Consider the following 21855-nt stretch of genomic DNA (forward strand, 5'->3'; position numbering starts at 1 on the left):
AGGCTATCTGAAAACCTGTGCAGTGATAGAAGAGCACTGAACTGAATCCTAGTAACTTGATCAAAAAATGTTCCATGAAGGATCAGAGGAGATGGGGTTTGGGATCATGCTTTCCACCTTCTAACAGGAAGAGAAAGTGAATGCCTGCAAGCTTTTGGCTTCCAAACTTAAGCAACTTTCACACCTGAAAACAGAGATAATCTTCAGCACATTCACAGCCACTTGGATTTTGCTGTACCCATGTACAAGGACTTGCATCTGAAGACACCAAGCACTGCTCATATGGAATGAAAAGACTACTTCAAGACTACCGACCCTTATACTTTGAAAATTTTTAGATGGCATTATAACTTTACAGTTCCTATTCAACATGACATTCACCTTGAGTGGAAGGTAATTTAATCACACTGCACCAGATCCACAGTTGTTGGGATCTAATTCAGGTTGCATTAAAGCCATCTGAGATTATCAGACTAAACTGTGACAGTTTGTTATCATCCAAAACCTGTTCCCTCAGGTTCCTGAACAAAATCTGTCTTCTGCTCCATACCACTCTATGGTGTACTGCTTAACACAATACATCCTGCCACGGTGAATTAAGAGAGTTTTCAATCTTAAGAGTCTAAGTCAATGGAAGAATTAAGATTATTGAGCATAAATTGTTGAAGAAAATTTACTGTTAAGGGTTGCCGTGTGAATTTCTTGTTTGTGGAATCAGCAGCCTCTGATGATGAGCTTACAAAATCCTTAAGAAATCCCAGGGCCACTGAAATAAACATTTGAAACTGGTGTTTATCTTAAATCCTATTTCCAAATATAACTATATTGTAAACTGGCATAACCAACTGGAAAGTCACATTTTGCCAGGATAATTTTAGTCTTGGTTTTGTTTGATCATTTATCAAACGCTAGAGCAATGACAAGCAGTCAAAGGAGAGGATGGGGATTCCTCCTCCAGTGGCACTGCTCTTGAAAGCATTCATAAACAATTACTTCAGAATATCTGAGAGTGAAGTGGCCACATACTGTGTGAATCTCTTCAATTATAATATTACCTTGAGCAAAGTGAACTTTGACCTTTGTGCATTTTTACAGTAACAGAAATGCTGCATAGAATATAAGATGTGCATTATTCTCTAGTTAAACATAGAGAAAAGTATCAAGGAAAAGACAAAGCATAATATTTAAGCACAATTACTGATTAAGGTGCTGACTGCTAAAGACTAGACGTTAACTCTGTCATGACTACTCTACATATTTTAATTTGTGCAGCTGCAATTAAGGCAATAGTACCTGGAATAATTCCAATTGAAGATAGGAACTTGAGTTAGAATTACAAATGATGATGCACCAGTTAAGTGTGTAGAAAGACTTCAGATAACCCACCAAGTTTTTCAGGGAAATAGGCTAGAACTTTACCCTGTAAGAGTCCAACATCATCTGAAGTATAGTCAAACTGACAGTGCAATTCTATTAGCACCGCATTCAGGGATAGTAGTGTTCGTAGTAATGAATATGCATTTCTTGAAGTTTGATATTTTGAAAGCTTTGGAGAAATTAAATAGTACACATGGGTTGATGCCTTCAGGAATTCAACACACACACACAAAACCAAAAAAAAAAAATCCAAGCAACAAACCCAACAAAATTCCCATGTACCTACCTATCTACAAAAGCCTTCCTTTTTTACTCAGATTATTTGCTGGCTGACAGTTTTGCACTGTGTGTGCAGAAGACTGAAGTTCTAAGACCACAGTGGTAGAAAATCTTGGGTTAAGCGGTGCCATTTTTCCTTTCCAAAGAACTTGCAACTTCTTAGAATAATTTTCCTATTCTCTTGCTTTTTCTTACCACTGAGTTGTGTAACTGGGGCAGATAATGTCAAGGCTGAGGAGACATGCATAGTAATAGTGCAAAGACTGTACCAGATGACTTTTAGGATGCAGAGCTGGAATGTATGGTGCTAGTACAGAGAAAATGGATCTGTGCAGGGCTGCTGAATCACTGCTTTGAAGAACCACCATTCTTCAGAGATCCCTCAGCTGATGTGAATACTAAATCACAGCTTACTGAAGAGAATTAATGTAGACGGAAAGACTATTACTTCCACTTGAATTCCCTGAAGAACTCTGCAAGTATCTGGACAAAGAAATCAGGTTAGTATAATATCTTGGATTTCCAAAAGTCACTTAGTTCGTTACCACAATTTCTGAAGGGAAGTAAGAATGCCATGGAATATGGCTAAGTCAATGAAAAAAAAAAGAAAAAGGGATATATGATCTGTTTTCTCAGTAATGGTGTTTCACTAATGGAATCCCAAAATGGTCTCTGCTTAGCCTCTGCTGTGCAACATGTTCATAAATTACCTGGAAAAGGATGTAAACACTGAGATGAATCTCTAAGTACCCTCCAATGATGATACTAACTTGTTTCAGAAAGATGAAAAGCACAGGGACAAGGAACTGAAAAAAACCCCAACCAACCAAAAAACCCAAAGCCACCCCCACCTCCCCCCCCAGCTCGCTAGTCTTGACTGGGCAATAAAATGGCAGATGAAATCCAGCACAAATTAAAACCAAGAAATGATGAATATGTGTGAAAGAAATCTTAACTTTACAAATATGACAGGTTCCAATTAGAAAATTGACATGTAAATGTGACCTTGATGTTATGACAGATCTGTGAAAACACTGGTTCAATGCTCAGTAGCATTCAAAAAATTAAGTCAAGCATTAGGATTACGATGGAACAGAGGAAAATATCACCATGCCACTGTGATTCTTACAGGCTACATGCATTTTAGTTCCACAATCACAAGAACGTAGAACAACAACAACAAAAAAAGACAAAAACAAGTAACAAGGAATCATAGTATAGGGTGACTTTTGAGTATCACTATGTAAGGTAAAATATTTTAGTTTAGGAAAGGTATGGCTGACAAAGTGGTAAAATGGAGAATCACTAAATCTTGATTGGCATAAAGAAAGTGAATAAGGACTGATTTCCATTCTCTTTCCTATCATGAGAAGTACATGTTTAGTACACCTCTGGTGCACTGTAGACTCTAAAATAACAAAAGAAGATACTTTTTAGAATACGTAGTTACACAGAAGAGCTCCTTGCTACATCACATACAGGTTTATATGGGTCCAAAAGCAACTGAATTTCTGGAAAGGAAAAGCAAAAACCAGCAAGAATTTTGCTTGTAAAGCAAGGTTCTGGCAGCTACAAACTGTTGGGAGGCTAGGGAAGCCTCCTTGAGAAGCTGGCATTGTTTATACACTTTTTGCTGGGCATTCTGCAATGACTGATCAAAGTAGTTCACCAACAGTCTGACTTTACTGGAACTATTCTTATGTTATAATTTCACATTATATGCACTTTACCATTTCACCAAATCCTCTTTCAGAAAGAGAACCTATCAAGTTATTAGGAGGAAGAATATGAAAACAGGAAAAATGAATATTTTGGAATAAGGAAATTAAAAGATCATATATTATGCAAGATTAAGAAAGAAAAAACAAAACAAACAAACAAAAAGCCCAACAACAAATCACAAAAGAGTGCTATATAGGAGTACCAAGTATGAAACAGGCTACGTGTTCCAGAGGTGACAAAATAAACTAACAGTAGAAAAGAACCACCAGGAGAGGTGGATCAGGTTTTTTTCCAGCAGTAATGGTTTAGAAATAGAATTCTGTATTCAGAAAAATAATTCTGGCCTGCAGACTAATGAAAGGCCTCTGAACAGCTAAAATATTAACAGGAATATTAGCAAGGTGACAGCACTTTCAGATATTTGCCACAACCAAGAAAGAATTCAGAGGCTACTGGAATTCCTGGGAGTTTGGGTTTTTTTGGTTTGTCTTGGTTTTCCTTGCTTGGGTGGTTTTAAATTCTTACTTAATTACATTTCCTGTTTAACTATGTCTTTACAAAACCAAACATCTGCAACAACAGCAAAATGGAAAAGCTATTACTTAAAAGATAAAGTAAAGTAGTAAAGTTGAGAAGAAAGCCTGAATGAATGTTTATGACAAAACAGAAGTATTTTGACTACCAAGTTAGCAATTGGAGAGCAAATGATAAAGGCAGCTGAAGGCATAATTATTTGCCATTAAGAAACTAGCACTTTTCCAAAGACAGTTTTCGAGTCCGGGAGGGGGGAGGGGGGTGGTGTGTGCAATCCTTGCTTTTGTATAAAGCAAGCAATCCGTGGTGTTAAGCCATGTTATACATTCACAGATATGTGTGTGACATCTAGTGATCACACTAAGGAAGTGCATTAAAAAAATACCGTAGAGCATCTTTAGTTTTACTTCGGGTATTAGAAGCAGAGACCCTCAGGTCATGATCAGTGCTCGGTAGCAGGTGGGATAAAATCAGGAGTATACACTACTTATACTCTTTATATATACATGGTTATTTTCCTAAACCTTAAGAAGAGGGCTTATTAAGAGGGTGAGGTAGATGTCAGGTTTTAAAGTGTCAAGTTCTGACAATGAAAGAAAAAATAGTTGTCTCACATGCTCTTCTATTATTAAAGTTGATGTGCTTTCATTAACACTATTAAATATAACTTCAATAACTGAGGAAAAGAGACTAAATGTTGAGCTTAATCTGAACCCAAAAATCACAGCCCACCTCAGCTGTGAATGGAATTGGATTTGAGTTACAATGCATATGTCTGTGGTATGGTTCTAGTAGACACAAGGACCCGTGAAATCTTAATTGTCTGCATTTCCAACACTTCTAGTTAAAAATAAACTGCTTAATTATCTTTCCCTCCAGGTTAATACAGTATATTTAAAATAAGTAATGCACATTAATGGGACTAATGGCATAAATTCATTTTTCATACTCTTAAGAATAAATGAAGTGCATAAATGTACCTAATGCATACTCATACCTGAGATGCCTCTGTCTAAAGATTTCAGAAGAAATTCATGTGTCTTTATCCAAAGATTTATTTGCAAAGTGAGGAACTTTATGAAACAAGCAAGTGGAAAAACTACTAGACTTTTGCAATTACAGTTATTTGCTGTCTACTCTATTTTAAGTGGTAAATACTCCTCTGAGAAGAGCAGAATCTTGCCTTTTAGGACCAGCCAATATTACACTAGCTTTGACCATGACAGCTTTAAAAATGTTCATATATGTCAAGAGGTTAATAGTGTTGCGAATTACATTAGTCAACCTTTTTTAAGTGACTTACAAGAATGTAATATTAACTAAATAAAAGGTCCATGTGTAATGCTCCTTTGGTATTTAGGTTGCAAGTCTGCTTTCCTAGATGAGAATGAAATATTTTCTAGTAGAATATGTGAGGATTAAAGGTTCCTATTCCTATTCCTATTCCTAGAACAATAATGCTATCTTCAGCAACATAGGCAAAGTGTGTTATGATTCTGCTAATTTTCAGCAATAGGATGAGATCATGTAACAGAATGACTTTTATTACAAGGACTGAAGTATTACTAAGACCTTTCAGAAGATTCCTAGTCAAGGCACAAAGTAAGCTCAGACGGAAGACAGAAGTACTCACATAAGAGTCTCAGAAAAATGAGAAATATCAACGCAAGAAATAAACAATGTGACTAGATACAGAATGAGAGAGACTACATTTTTTCAGCGGAGGGCCACAGGGAGGAACAGGGGTCTGGAGCATCCCTCTCATGAGGGCAGGTTGCAGGGGCTGGGCCTGTTTAGTCTGAAGAAGAGCAGACTGAAAGGGGATCTCATTAATGCATGTAAATATCTCAAAGGAAGTTTCCAGGAGGATGGTGACAGGCTTCAGTGGTGCCCAGTGACAGGATGAGGAGCAGTGGTCTTAAACTAAAACACCAGAAGTCTCAGCTCAACATGAGGAAGAAATACTCTACACTGAGGGTGGCAGAGCACTGGAACAGGCTGCCCAGGGGTTTGTGGAGTCTCCCTCTCTGGAGACCAAAACCAGCTTGGTTGCGTTCCTCCTCTGGATGGCCCTGCTTTGGTAGAGGGGTTGGACGGGATGATCTCCAGAGGTCCCTTCCAACCCCAATGATTCTATGATTCGCTTAAAAGTATTTTCTCCAAAGCATAATGCTGTACAGCATAACTTCCAGACAGCATCTTATGTACAAAGTCAGTTATACTCAGCGTTGCATGAACTAAGCCACGACATAAAGCTTTTCTGAATTAGATATATGGAAAGAAGATGTTGGTGAGAGAGTGAGAAAGTATCTATACCACTACTGTCACATCTGACTAGAAGAAGCCATTATGATACAATGCAATTCACAGTGTCATCTGTCTGATTACTAGTGGAATTGACAGAAATTTGCAAAAATAAATCCAGCACAAAACTATTTATGGTCAAATTTCCTTGGACTTATATTTGACAACAAAAACTGAGAATACTTCCTATCCACTAGGTCATAAATTATCTACAGGTAAATCATTGCACTTTCTAAACAGCAAGCCTAGTGCAAGGCCATGACCTAACCCATGCTTGCACAATCTTGAGACTTGCAGTTGAATCCTGCTGGTAGTTTTACATCCACTTGGCAAAGCTAGCATCAGATGTGCTTGAAAATCTAGATACCAATCTCAAAGAGCTACCAGAATGCAAATAAATATCTCCTTTATGTTCATTAAAATACAGATTTCTTACTGGTGTTAGCTGCAAAGATGCACCTCTTGCTCAGTTTTGAGGGGAGGAAAGAAGGAGAAAGGTCAGAGTCCTGGAACACCTACAGAAAGCTGTATCACCCACCCTATCCCTCTCAGTCAGAGACAGCCTCTCCAACAGGGAAATCAGATGTGTCTAATGACCAGAACAGGTGGAGATAAAAATTAAAGTCCTGAAGCATATATTATCTTGGAATTCTCACTAGCAGGTGGTTCTGAGAAATTCTGGAGGAATGCTCCGTGAACCTCATGTATAGTACCCATTCAGAGTTAATTTTGCTGCCAGTCAGTGCTGTAGGTAATCAGCTTCTCAGGTATTAGGAAAAGGTCTAAGAAAGAAGTCAAAAGGACTATTAATCTCAGGTGCAATCTAGTTCCTCTTGCAGAGTGGCTTAGCAAGCTTCCTCACAATCTTAACTGTGAGATATGCTTCATCCAAAGGCAAGAACACAGTAACTTTCAGAAAGATATTTTTTCCTTTACAAGAATGTTCATTCTTGATGACAAAAATTCTTGATTGAGAAAAACAATGGAAGTGTCTGAAAATAACAGAAATGTGTGTATTAAGAAATATATGAATGCGTTGGGTGAATTAAGCAGAAGTAGCACCAGGCACCTGGCAAATACTTTCGGTCAAGCATAAAGGCCAAAGGTTCAGCTTGTCTCCACACAATTTAAAAAAAGCTATTTCAGCCAATACAAGACAAACTGGAAACCATTTCAATTGTCATCACTGCTTGACAATTTTGTTTGCTTTCTACACCTTAACTTTTTAATGATCTCTTGGAGGTTCTAAAAATCAATGACATGCTCTCTCTCCTAAATAAACCACTCAAACAATCCTTGGAGACATGAGACGACAGATGACTTTTTGTGGTGGGTTGACCCAAGCTGGATGCCAGGTGCCCACCAAACCCACTCTATCAGTCTCCCTGCTCAGCTGGACAGGGAGAGAGAAATATGGTAAAATGGTCAATATATGGAGAAGGAGGTCAGTCAGCAATTACCATCGTGGGCAAAACAGACTTAACTTGGGGAAATAAAATTATTACCAATTAAATGAGAGTAGGGTAATGAGAAACAAAACCAAATCTTAAAAAAAACATTTCCCCCACCCCTCCCTTCTTCCTGATTAACTTTGTTCCAAATTTTCTCTACCTCCTCCCTGTACTGAACAGCACTGAGTGCACTGACATCACACATCCCTGCCTCTCCTTCCTCCTCACACTGATCCCCTGCTCCAATATGGGGTCCTGCCTACGTGAGAAAGTTCTCCACAAGCTTCTCCAGTGTGAGTCCTTCCTACAGGCTGCAGCTCTTCATGAACTGCTCCAGTGCAGCTTCCTTCCACAGGGTGCAGTCCTTCCAGAACAGGCAGCTCCAGCAAGGACTGGCAGCACAGATCCTGTCATCAAACCTGCTCCACTCTCCACAGGGCCACAAGTCTTCCCACAAGCCTGCTCCAGAATGGGCTCTCCACAGGGTTACAGCCTCCTTTAAGCATCCCCCTGCTCTGGTATGGGGTCCTCCATGGGCTGCAGGTGGGTATCTGCTTCACCATGGACCTCCATGGGCTGAAGAGGCACAGCCTGCCTCACCATAGTCTGCACCACAGTCTGCAGGGGATATGTTATCCCAGAGGCACTATCAAAGTCGATAAAAGGTTTGGCCTTGGTCAGTGGCAGGTCCATCTTGAAGCCAAGTGGCATTGGCTCTACAAGACATCAGGGAAGCTTCCAGCACTTCCAGGAGCTTCTCACAGTAGCCAATCCTGTAGCCCCCACCTCCCAAACCCTACCACACAAACCCACTACCCCTTTTGTGATTTTTTCCTCTTAGAATGATAGTCTAAAAACTAATCAAAACCAACAAAGACATTCATACTTAGGTTGGTGATTTTACACATAAATAAGTTTGCAGAGAACCAAGACTCCTTTCTGCACAAAAGTATTACATCTATAAGAATTAGTTTTATTTATTTAAAAGCAATTTCCTTTTAATTTCAACATTCAAAATTCCAATTTATTGGTATGCTTGTATGCACAGGTATATATTTACAGATATAAAGCTGTGATGTGCCTGAATGCTCAAAAATGACAGTACTTTTACAGTTTCTGGCCCAAATGAGTGAATATTGAGAGTTACAGACTCCTGTGTAAATACACATCAGTATAAAATACACTATCAGTATAAAATAATCACTGGCTATGGGTAACACAGCAAGTAGCATGCAATGCATTATTGATTTATTGAATATTAAAGACACCTGAAAAATGGTTCATATAATGTCAAACAAAAAAGATGGCACTTCTGAGTTATCTGTTTTGCATTGCTGTAAGTGGGATGTAAGTAGTATCTTCCAGAAAAACACGTATGCTGCTGAGGAGCAAGTGCTGATGCACTCGATAACAGAAGGAAAAGAGGATTATAGTTGATGACAGCACACAGAACATACTCTCTTAAAATATCTACAAGCTATTTTACATTCAGAATTCCAAAATAAATAAGACAGATTTCACACTTGATTTGTTCTGGCACAAATCTGGATAAACTAGAGTGCAGGGCTACTCAACATGAAGTTATTAAAAGAAAAATTATATCCACAGTCTAGTCTCTGGCAAGCACTCAAAAGCAGTCAAAGCAACAGTCATGAGATAGCTTTAGTTTATGGTAAATGTCTGACATTTTCATTAGTATACACTAGCAAGAAATGCATACTGATGTGCCAAAGTCTATAAAAAGTAAAAATGAACACACATCCTCCCCAAAAAATTACAAGTAACTTAGAAAGTGCTCTTCCTTTCTCATATTAGTTGTAAGCTCCTATGAAGTTGCCAGCAAGTGCTAGTGGAAAAATATTGGGGGGGGGATGGGAAATGGAAAGTTATATACGTAAGAACTGCTAAATCAGACGAAAGGGTAGTACAGTACTTCAGAGCAGAAAAAGGAAATACTATTTAGGGAGGACGCACATGTCCAGCCCATTTCTCCCACCACACTCCCACAGCACCTACAAATGTTGGATTAGGGATGCTAGAAAGCACTTACTTGCCCACTCTTTTTCTTAATAAATCATGCTTTTGTTTATGACAGTTCATTTTTGACTCTACAGTCTCCAGTAAACCCCAAAAGTTCCATGCCCACTGCATAAAGCAGCACCTTGCTTTTATCTGTTACCAACTCACCTCCTACTACCTTAGCTGAGTGCCATCTAGTCTTAGTACTGTGAGATTTGGCAAGTAAAGAGTTCCCCTTTCCTGTTTCTTCCTGCTTCACAATCATAGAAACTTCAATTGTATTTCTACACCTTCTTTTTTTGAAATGGAACCTACAGGTTTGGTTACACTACTTGTTTGGCACAGAACTGCTGTAGATACACACATGGTCTAACTGAAAGTATATGCAACTTTCATTTTTAAATATCCTTTATATCTAAATTTTACTTTTGAATAGAAACTTTTAATCCACTTCTAAAATACGGGTTAACTTCTCAACTTCTGATTCAACAGTAAAAACATCACCAAATTCTCTAAATTACTATCACATTGTTCATCTGTTAATCCCTGTATAATATGCAAAATCTATTTCCAATTGCCTTTAAGCATGAATATATACAGTAACCCATAATTAAAAATATCAGTAATGTGTGTATAATGTAAGTATTTTTCCAACCTTAAAGGAGTTCGGATAACTGTTCATATGTTTTGCTGCAACCATGACTAACCAGGAATTCAACATGATAGCTTTAAACAAAGCCATCTAAATTATACATCATGCACTGACTGTTAACAGCTTTGGAACAAAGTATATAAGGCCACCCTAAAAAGAAAATATGCCTTCTCTGGTAGACTATTTGGGAGATGATTAAATGTCTCTGTTACCATCAACTACTGCATGGAATGGGCTTCATCTGAACTTTGTGACAAACCTCCGTATCAACAGAGCAAGTCCAATCTGACACATTTAATAAATTATAGTCCTGTAGCAGCAGGACACACTAGCTGTTCATTTTTTGACTTTATAGATTTGCCTGTTATAATTTTAAAAATACAGACATAAAATTCAGAAGATCCTTCAAAAACAAGTTTCCAATTGTGATTGTCTTTATAGGTATAGATATTCAGAAGCTTTTACCATGGATTTGAAATACCAAGCAATACTAAAATCTAGTAGTACTAAGACACAAATATCACAGTTGTGCAATTTCACTCAATTAGGTGTCATCTTTATAACATCTGACCCCAAAATAAATACTGGTTTTAAAGCTTCAATGAAAAGAACTTCCACTGGAATAGCAAGCAAGATCCGTGTTTTGTCATTTCTACATTCTTAAAATTGTTATAAAAGCAAAATTCACCATGGGAATTAGAAAGCTTTCCTGTTCCACAGCAAAGGTCTATGCATCCTGTCAGTGCTACAGTTGATAAGCAAGAGCTCACCTTTGCTCCAAGAAGCTCTTTAGAATGAATGTAAACAGGCTTGGAAGCTGTAACCCAGGGCATATGACTGCTTGTGAGCACTATAAAAAACAGTGCTGTAGGTGCTGCATAAGAGAGGGTGGTGCTTGGTGTGAGGTTCTCCAGAGAAATGAACAGCTCATCTATTAGACAGCATCAGACTAAGGTTTGGAAGAGCTAGACATATTCATCTGTGGGAAAGATAATGGTATGGTTTCTAAAAAAATAAAATTAATAGAAAGCTCCAAGGAATAGAAAGCATTGGAAAATGCAGGGGTGGGGAGGTCAGGTCTGATATTGATCTGTTTGGATGGATAAGATTAGCTTGCATGTTTCTATTGGTTCTGTAGACCTAAACCCAAGTCTTAGATCATGATAAAAGCAATCTTTGCTCAAAGTCAACTGGTAAGAAAAACTGAAAATCTCTAACAGACTACTTACAAAACATCGGTCAGTAAAGTAGGTATCAACAGGAACATGAAGTACAATCTCGTTCAAAAATATCACTGGTGCTGAAAATCAGATAGAAATCATTTTATCTCAATAACCAAGCATAAATTCAACAGTTTTTAAGTGGGTTTTTTAGAACTCATTTTTATTTTTTATACTAAAGCACGCTCGATAAAAAGAGCACACCTGAGCTATTTCTGCAGATAATATGAAGTATTTCTATATTAATAAATATATAATATATATTATTTATATATTATTATCAATATTATTACATCCATTATGTATATAATCATGTAATAATTATGTAAATATTATATATTATTGTAATATATACTTATATATTATATATTATTTGTATACTTGTATATATATCTTTATATATATGTAAGGAAGTATATGCCTTCTCCTGGAAGGCATGCTACGGCACATGAAAATCATCAAGGTGCTTGGTGACAGCCAGCATGGCTTCACTAAGGGGAAATCCTGCCTGTCCTGGGTTCAGCAGTAGTAGTCATTTTTCTCTTTCTTGGTAGTTGGTGCAGTGCTGTGCTTTGACTTTTGGGCTGGGAACAGAGCTGATAATAATGATGTTTTGGTTTGGCCAAGGACTTTGTGAGCCTCATGCTCTGCCAGGGAGGAAGAGAAGCCGGGAGGAACCAGAGACAGGACACCTGACCCAAACTGACCAAAGAAGTATTCCATACCACAGCATGTCATGCCCAGGGGGTAACTGGGAGTTACCCGGAAGGGCTAGGTGGACTGCAGGGTTGGAGGAGGTATCGGTTGGTGCTTGGTCGGGCTGGGGGGGCAACTTATCGGTTGCCTGGTATTCTCTTTCCTTGTTATTTCCTTTATCATTACTATTATTGGTGGTAGCAGTAGTGATTTGTGTTATACCTTAGTTACTAAACTGTTCTTATCTCAACCCGTGGGAGTTGCATTTCTTTTCGATTCTCCTCTCTGTACCCCCAGGAGTAGGGGGAGGGCAAGAAGGGGGGGAGTGAGTGAATGAGCTGTCTGGCTGGGTTTAAACCACGACACTGCCTGACCAATTTGGTGGCCTTCTATGATGGGGCTACGGAACTGATGGACAGGGGTCGAGCAGTTGATGTCATCTACCTGGATTTGTGCAAAGCATTCGACACTGTCTCACATGACATCCTTGTCTCTAAATTGGACAGACATCAATTTGATAGGTGGACCACTCGGTGGATAAAGAACTGGATGGATGGCAGCATGTAAAGTGTTGTGATCAATGACTCAATGTCCGGCTAGAGACTAATGAGTGGTGTCTTTCAGGGATCGGTGTTGGGACCGGTCTTGTTCAACATCTTTGTCGCTGACATGGACAGTGGGATTGAGTGCGCCCTCAGCAAGTTTGCCGATGACACCAAGCTGTGTGGTTCGGTTGATACACTGGAGGGAAGGAATGCCATTCAGAGGGACTGGACACGCTTGTGAGGTGGGCTGATGCCAACCTCATGAAGTTTAACCATGCCAAGTGCAAGGTCCTACACCTGGGTCAGAGCAATCCCACGCACAGCTACAGGTTGGGCAGAGAAGAGATTCAGAGCAGCCCTGCGGAGAAAGATTTAGGGGTGTTGGTCGGTGAGAAACTGAACATGAGTCAGCTTCAGTGTGCGCTCGCAGCCCAGAAAGCCAACCGTATCCTGGCCTGCATCAAAAGGAGCATGACCAGCAGGTCCAAGGAGGTGATCCTGCCCCTCTACTCTGCTCTCATGAGACCTCACTTGGAGCATTGCGTGCAGTTCTGGTGTCCTCAACATAAAAAGGACATGGAACTGTTGGAACAAGTCCAGAGGAGGGCCACAAAGATGGTCAGGGGACTGGAGCACCTCCTGTATGAAGATAAGCTGAGAAAGTTGGGGCTGTTCAGCCTGGAGAAGAGAAGGCTGCATGGAGACCTCATAGCAGCCTTCCAGTATCTGAAGGTGGCCTATAGGGATGCTGGGGAGGGACTCTTCATTAGGGGCTGTAGTGATAGGACAAGGGGTAATGGGTTAAAATTTAAATGAGGGAAGTTTAGATTGCATATAATGAAGAAGTTCTTTCCTGTTAGGGTGGTGAGGCACTGGAATGGGTTGCCACTGGAGATGGATAATGCTCCATCCCTGGCAGTGTTCAAGGCCAGGTTGGACAGAGCCTTGGGTGACATGGTGTCGTGGTTTAACCCACCCAGACAGCTTGTCCACTCACTCCCCCTGCCCCTTCTTGCCCTCCCCTATTCTCGGAGGGATGGAGAGGAGAATCAAAAAGAATGCAACTCCCACAGGTTGAGATAAGAACAGTTTAGTAACTAAGGTATAACACAAATCACTACTGCTACCACCAATAATAGTAATGATAAAGGAAATAACAAGGAAAGAGAATACAATACCTCATCACCAGGCGACCGATAACTTGCCCCCCCAGCCCGACCAAGCACCGACCGATACCTCCTCCAACCTTGCAGTCCCCCTGCCCTTCTTCCGGGTCACTTCCAGTTACCCCCTGGGCATGACGTGCTGTGGTATGGAATACCTCTTTGGTCAGTTTGGGTCGGGTGTCCTGTCTCTGCTTCCTCCTGGCTTCCCTCCTCCCTGGCAGAGCATGAGGCCCACAAAGTCCTTGGCCAAACCAAAACATCATTTTTATCAGCTCTGTTCCCAGCTGAAAGTCAAAACACAGCACTGCACCAGCTACCAAGTAGGAGAAAAATGACTGCTACTGCTAAACGCAGGACACATGGTTTAGTGTGAGATGTCCCTGTCCACAGCAGGGGGTTGGAACTAGATGATCTTAAGGTCCTTTCCAACCCTAACTATTCTATGATTCTATGGTTCTGTGATTCTATGTCACAAGAAAGGAGAACCAAAAAGTTAAGATTATAACACCTACAATCTTATCTTGACTATCTGCACACTTTTCCCAGAACTACTTCCTGGAGAAAGCTCTGGACATGTGCATGTACTTCCACTTCTATGGAGCTTGTCAAATACTTGTTAAATCATGGATGAGTATCCACGCTGCAATACCATGGCTAATTTGTATACATTTATACTGCATAATCACTTGAAAACAGTCTCTGTTTTAATTTTTCATTTTCGCTCTGAAGCCTCACTTTAGCTAGATAAAATTTTGATTTTTTTCAGCCATAAGAAAGTAATTTATTTTTGTTAATAAAAAAGAAGTGTCAAACTATTTATTCTAAATTGAAAAAAAACACCCCAAAGTTATAAAAACTTGTACAGCAGATTTTGTTTTTCAAGGAAGATTTACTTATTAGTAAAGTTATATTTAATTCTGTTTATGATCTAAAAGTAATATCTTGTAACAAAATCATTTTATCTTAACACTCACCAAGGATACCAACAAACTGTCAGCAGTGGATACGTAACAGGTTACTTCAGCTACTTACTTCTCTATAAACTACTGAAGAAGAAAGAAGAAAAAAAAAAGGCAGAGAAATGTCATGGAGAAACAGTCAGATTGTGTAAAGCATATGTCAATACAGTCTCTTGAGAACTCCATTTCTCCATACTTCTTACATCCAAATGAATATCAGCTATTTAACATGCATAATTAATTATATGCACATTAATGACATCACAAACATAAAAAATCATAATGTAACCTCCTATTTTCACTCATTTTGTAATGTACAAAACTAGCTGTTTTATCACAGAAGCATGACTATACGTTAACACATTCTTTTGCTTTTTATTTTGTTAAACCACAATATTGCACAAAGAGAGGAAGGGAGTCCTCTTAAAAATTACTTACTATGATGCTTGAAAATGAAATCAAGTACGGCAGCAAAGAGCTTTGTCCACATTACCAAATCACTGCATTGATTAGAGAGCATATTAGGGCAGATCTTAAACTCAGGACTGTTTTAAGTGGTCTAAGTACAGAATATGATATTGTTGGTACACATATGCAAGGAAAAAAATTAAGTATAAATCAGCAATGTATACTGACATCAGGATGACGTGCCTGGTCCAGACTCTATTCTTTTTCTACCAGATGCATTCAAGACTATCAAGAAAGACATTCAGAAATGCATTCTCATACAAAAGCCCAGTTGAAGAAAAAAGAAGAAAAAGATGAGAAGTGCAAAGAACATGGAGCCTATCTTCATGACAGAATACCTAACTATACTGCTCACTTTTCTCATGGTTCAAAAAGCCCACAGGAAAACACTGCTTTTCTTTGGAATACATCAGTCTATCCTGAACTGTGATCACTCTTCCAGAATTAACAAAATTAAATCTATTTCTTGACCTTCTGGATCACGCTGCAGATCCATCCATCAAGGAGCAGACTGGGACATCTCTATAAATTTATTTTCACACTTACCAACTTACAGTTTTGAAACTGTCTTAGATCTTGAGTTGTTCAGCAGTATTTAATGGTATAAAACAGAAGTGGAAAATTATGCCAAACAACCTTCCTGGTTCATGAAAGATATCTACCCTTAGCTACTGCTAAGGGGAAGATGTTTATGTTATTAACAGAAGGCCCTGAGAAAGTCCTTACATTTTCCTGAGATGAGAAGTCACAATTTCGTTGAATCAGCTATTTAAAACATTGAAACTATTGAAAAAGAGTTCCACTGGTCAGAGAAGACTTGAGAATATAAAGCATTTACAGCGTGTATGCTTATCACTGACCTCAAATCTTATTAAGGCAGTCTCTAATTAGCATAACCATCTCAGCAGAAAAGGATTAATTCTTCTTATAGTACCAAATCAGCTATTTATCACATTATCACTTAATAACTTCTGAGAATAAGGAGTTCAAACATTTCCTTCATATAGTCTTCCTTGCACAAAATACCTCTTTCACCCACCAAAAAACAAGCACAAAAAGAAACCACAAGAAACAAACAAACCAACCCTCAAAAGCCCCAACCAACTAATGAAACAAAACCACCCCTAAACAAAGCACAAATTTCCTTTCCCTGTGCTTTTAAAATGTATTTCACTAAAATTTGTACAAGAAATCAAGCAAGAAAGTCCCAAATAGTGGGAAAGCCTGTATTTGAGCAAATTGTGAGGACCTTCACCTACAATAGCGGCTAAATTTCCAATTTTAAATACTCGTAAGTGAAAGATGAGCAGTTTGGGATTAACAATGATATAAAAATGTAAAAGCTTAGTCAGAAAAGGGTAATGGAATTTTAACTGCTTTTATCGCATTAGCATATGGAAGTTCAAAGTTGTTGCAGCTAATGAGAATGCATTAGTGAGCTCAGATCCAGACTCTGTTCTCTTTGCTTAGCTGAAATACTGCCCTGACAGTCAACAGGTGCCTCTGGCTCAGGTACCTTGTTTGTATTGTGCTGCTAAAGAGTAACAAAATACTACACACCAGCTAGTTCAGAGCATTCCACAAGTGAAGATTGCACTTACGGCTCAAGATGGTAGTTTTCAAATTCAGACAACATTTTCAGAGAGCTACAAGTTCTAGACATTTCTACCTTGTATTTTTACACTTTAACAGCATAACAGTTTGTTACTGGGAATAACAATAATACTTATACAATGTAAATACTTACTATAAGAAGGTTTATGAATAAGATGATGCAAGATGCTAGGTTACTTACCTGTAAATCATTAACCTATATGGGAATTTAAATGAAGAATACAGTAAAAATATTTCTCAAGGAAAAGAGACATTAGCCATTAAAATTCTGACCATTGAATCAAGTGAACAAGAACAAGTTGCTATGGGAAGCTTTCATAGCACACTGGAATTTTCTAAGAGTACCATTAGTTCCTACCACCTTCTACTGCTGTAATCCTTGAAGGCAACTGCAAACAGAGCATGACTTCAATTTAGGAGACATCTGACAGACAAATTAAGCCAGAGCTAACTACTACCTTGATAATAAAAATATTACTTACTCAGCTTATGAATTTTGTGATACTAATAGTTACATGTGTTTCTTTATCATACTGAAAAGATCTGTGTTTCCCCTCGCCAATTTGTGTCATGCTCTAATGGTACTGCAGAAGAAAATTTGAATGCATACATGAAACAGGTAAGAAAAAAAAGTAAAAATAGCTCAATAAATAATGTGTAATTAACTTGATTCCATGTGTCAAAACTCAGGTAATACTCTAAGCTTTCTCTCCCCATCCCTGATTCCTTTCTAACCCAAACCCCATTCCCCTAAAAACTGTAATAAAAGGTTGTAAAAATACCATACATGGAATGGCAATGCTGTAGTGCCTTGAAGTTTATGCATTTTGTTGACTACATTCTCTTTCAGAACAGTGTTCCATTCATAAAAATGGCTATTCTGAAGCACAGTGTTTGCCACCAAATTAGTTCTGGCCAGACCTCTTTCTGTTCCCTTTCTTTTTCTCATTCACCCGCATATTCAGTCTCCTCGCAACATCAAACAAAATAAAAATATGACTTCTAAGAATCTTTTCAAGTCATTCGTAAAACTGAACAAAGCTTCAAACAAGTGGCTCTTTCTTTGGATGCATAGAATAAGCCCTACAGATATATTTCAAGTACACAAAAAGAAAAGTTTCCCAAACGCAAATAGAGGCTAACTTTTGTTTTAAATCTCAAAACCAGAGAAAGGACAAACTAGAAATGTCTGCAAAATATATTCATTTAAGCACAAACAACAGATGTTCCAATTTTAATGCAAACAATAAAAACACAAACCAATATAGTATTTCTATAAATATATATTATTTATATGTTATATATATTATAGAAATATATCTATCTAAATCTATAGGCATTAAGGGGACAATAAAAGAAACTTAGCTGAATTCAGTAGGCTTGTCATTGATTTTTACAATAAAAATACAAACCAATATAGTATTTCTATAAATATATATTATTTATATATGTTATATATATTATAGAAATATATTTATCTAAATCTATAGGCATTAAGGGGACAATAAAAGAAACTTAGCTGAATTCAGTAGGTTTGTCATTGATTTTTACAACCAAAAAACCCCAACTACTTAAGCTATAGATGATGAAGTTCAAACATCAATGTTTTACACTCTTAGCCTTTTTAAAGTACTTTCTTCCTAGGGCCTTAATTTTTCGTCTTCCAAAGCATCTGTTCTCTGCAAGGGTTCCCCGTTTGAACTAACACGGGTCCTGCGACATTAGAACTAAGAAAGACACATGTATCTGTGGTGATTAAAAGCACCCTTCAGCCCCGCGAGCCCCTGAGGAGCTTACTCTCACGGCTTGTACATTTCTAGCAGGGCTTTTCAGACAGAAGAAGGGGGTAACCGCCTACCGCTAACTCCCGCTCGGCTCCGGGCACCGCTAACCTGCGCCGCCCGCTCTCCTCTCGGCGCAACCATCAGCGCCAGTGAGCATGCCGGCCCCGCCGCCGCCGCCGCCACCTCAGCGAGGGCAGCACCGCCTCAGGGGAGGAGGCTACTCCCGCCCGGGCCTCGCACCCCTCACTGGCTTTCCCGCCAAACGCCGCCCCTGCAAGGCTGCGCTCGTCGTTCGGTGTTGACGGCTGAAGGAGCCAGGCTGCGCCTCCCCGTTGTGAGGGGAACAAGCGGCGGCAGGGACGTGCCCGGACCGGCTGTTGATGCCGGTGGCAGTCCCGGAGATTGTCAGCTCTTGAACCTCTTGAGCTTCACCTTCGCTGCCAGTTGGGTAAGGCAGTTGTTACATAGAAACATGTCTTCAGACCCTCTTCCACTGGCCCCCGAGTCAGCAAGGCCTGCCTAGCAAAACCCAGTTTTACGCCTCTTCCTCAAATCCTTCCTTCCCAAGCCTTTAGAAATCATTCTCGCAGTTTATTTGCTACTGCAATAGGAATAAAAATGCTCATACGTACTATGAAGTTCAAAAGAAAGATGTTCTCTTTTGCCACAATGTCTGTATGGTGTTTGTTCATCTTTATTCACAGCTTGGGTTATTGTGTGACCCGTATCTGTCCCTCATGCAGTACTGAACTTGAATGGGTTTTTCTGGACTAACAGTGGGAAATGTACCACTTTGGATAAGAAAATAAATGTGTTTGGTTTTGTTTTTGTTTTTTTTTATAAATTTTTAGCTTTCACTTACTCTTTGCTAATCATAAAATTATGTTTCTGCATTATAATTATTAACAAAACCCCTAACAAAGTAGTAAAGTATAAACACATCCCAATTTTTTTCCCTAAAAGGGACCTATATTTTGTGTGTGTGTTATCAAATCCTTTCTTTTACATCTTTCACGAAGAGGCCCTGCAACAACAGCTGGACCAAACAGAGCTATACCTGCCTGACTGACTCACCAAAATGATGGAGATTTTCCAGCATGTTCTGCTGTCTGTCAAGATAGCCAGGTAAAAATAAACCAGCCTAGTCAACTCATAAAGTTTAGCAGTTCTGGCAAGGAGTGTTTTTTTTGCATAGCCCAGATTTATCTCTCTGGAAGCCATGGTCTTCAGATAGGAAGATTCTGCTTTCCTACTCTAAGGGTGTTTGAAGGATTAATGGGGTGGCTTTCTGTTTTCCATAGGTCTGTGTATATGCTATTTCTCTCTGAAAGACTTTACTTCATTTGTGACAAATCCTGTTGTGAGGAGCCTTGATGAGTTGGTGAAACAATGTTGTAGAAATACCTTCAGTCTGATGTGTGTTTGCGGAAAAAGTATGATGTAACTTTGAAAACTACATTCAGTACTTCAGTTTGAGTCAAGTAACCTCAGAAAGAAATGAGTGACTCTTATAGAAGAATTTATGCTTAATGCAATACAGAAGGGTTAACCTATAAGTAAAACAGCAAATGCCCTTTGTATTTAAATGTTATTTGTGCTTCATCAACAGTCTAGAGAAATACATGGCCAAGGATTTTAATTGCATGTTTTAGTATCTAGTACTTCCAAGTTTTTACTGTAATGCAGTTTTGTGTCGTACCTTGACTGGTACAGGAGGATTACAAAGAGTGTAAAGACTGCCAAGGCATTACCTTTGGGCAGGTCAGGTTTTATGATCTTTGTGCTGCTTCTGTACAATGGCAAGTACAGGAAAGCTCTGAAGAGAACAACTATGCCTTATTTTTGCATTTGCAAGGATACGCACTGTATGAGGAGACAACAATACCTATTATTACTCACATTTACTTGAAGTTGAGTAACAATTTAAGGAATAGATGGGAATGTTTTAAAAAGCTTTTGCATCTGCCAAAGTGAATCTAACATTATGTTTTATAGCATGCTGATTTTTGTATCAAGTTAATTTTACTCTAATGTATAATAAACTTCTTGTCTCATTCTAATTATACATTATTTAAATCACACGTAATAGAAATAGTCAAGAGAATTCAACAGACTACAGGGAGTAAGCTGTTCTAGGCACAGACTTCTAATGCATCAGAGTTATTTAACTGTCTTCTGGGCCTTAACATTTCTGAATGTTTTATCTTACATTTACAGTTTTCTAGATAAAAATGCGATGTGGTGTGGTTTAATATAGCTGGTACTAAACAACCATATTTAATTGCTGATCAGTGTTTTTTCCATTACAGTATTTTTAACTTTTCTGTTTTGTAGTAAAACACGGTCTTTTCATACATCTGAAAAACAAGCTATGGAATCAGTTTCTTCAAGGGGCATACCTTTTTGGTGGGTTATCAAACTGGAATGCATTTAATACTGACAAGTTACTAGTCTCAGTGAAGGATACACCTTTTGACAAGGGATGTTCTAGCCCACATCCATTTGTTGTGTTGAATTATTTGTAAGAGTTGGAAAATATTTGGGATTTGGTTTTTGTGGGGTTTTCTTGTTCTGTTTTAAAAGTCCAGCATTCTGGTTCTGCAGGCTTATACTTGTGCCTGGCAATATATTTCATTGTATGTGCTTAACATGTGCTGGAACTAGGATGTCAAGCTGAAGTAGAGAGAAATGCCTTGCTAGTTAGATAATAATGCTCAGTAGCTTGCAAGATCTAAGCTGGACAGCTTGCAAAGAGCTATATATGACGGTGTTTTAAAAAACCTCAGCCAGTCTAATGGTGTATTTACTTACCTCTTTTTATTTCTGCAGTTGTTCAACAGAAACATATACCCATGTGCAGCCGCACTATGTATGTTTTTACACTTTAGCTTTTAATGTATACCCTGATCTAGTATTTTCTGTATAAATTGAGTGATAATAAATTAGTTTTCTCTCTTCAGAAATTAAAGTATGGGTTCTTTGGTTGCTTTATTTCCAGAAAAGATAACTGACAGCATTAACTGTTATCCACTTCAACACTTCAAAATAAAAAATTGAGCTCTCTA

This window comes from Neopsephotus bourkii, unplaced genomic scaffold, assembly GCF_033783945.1.
Source record: "Neopsephotus bourkii isolate Nb327-2 ecotype Australia unplaced genomic scaffold, CSIRO-AGI_Nbou_v1 NB_1132, whole genome shotgun sequence".
Taxonomy (NCBI): domain Eukaryota; kingdom Metazoa; phylum Chordata; class Aves; order Psittaciformes; family Psittacidae; genus Neopsephotus; species Neopsephotus bourkii.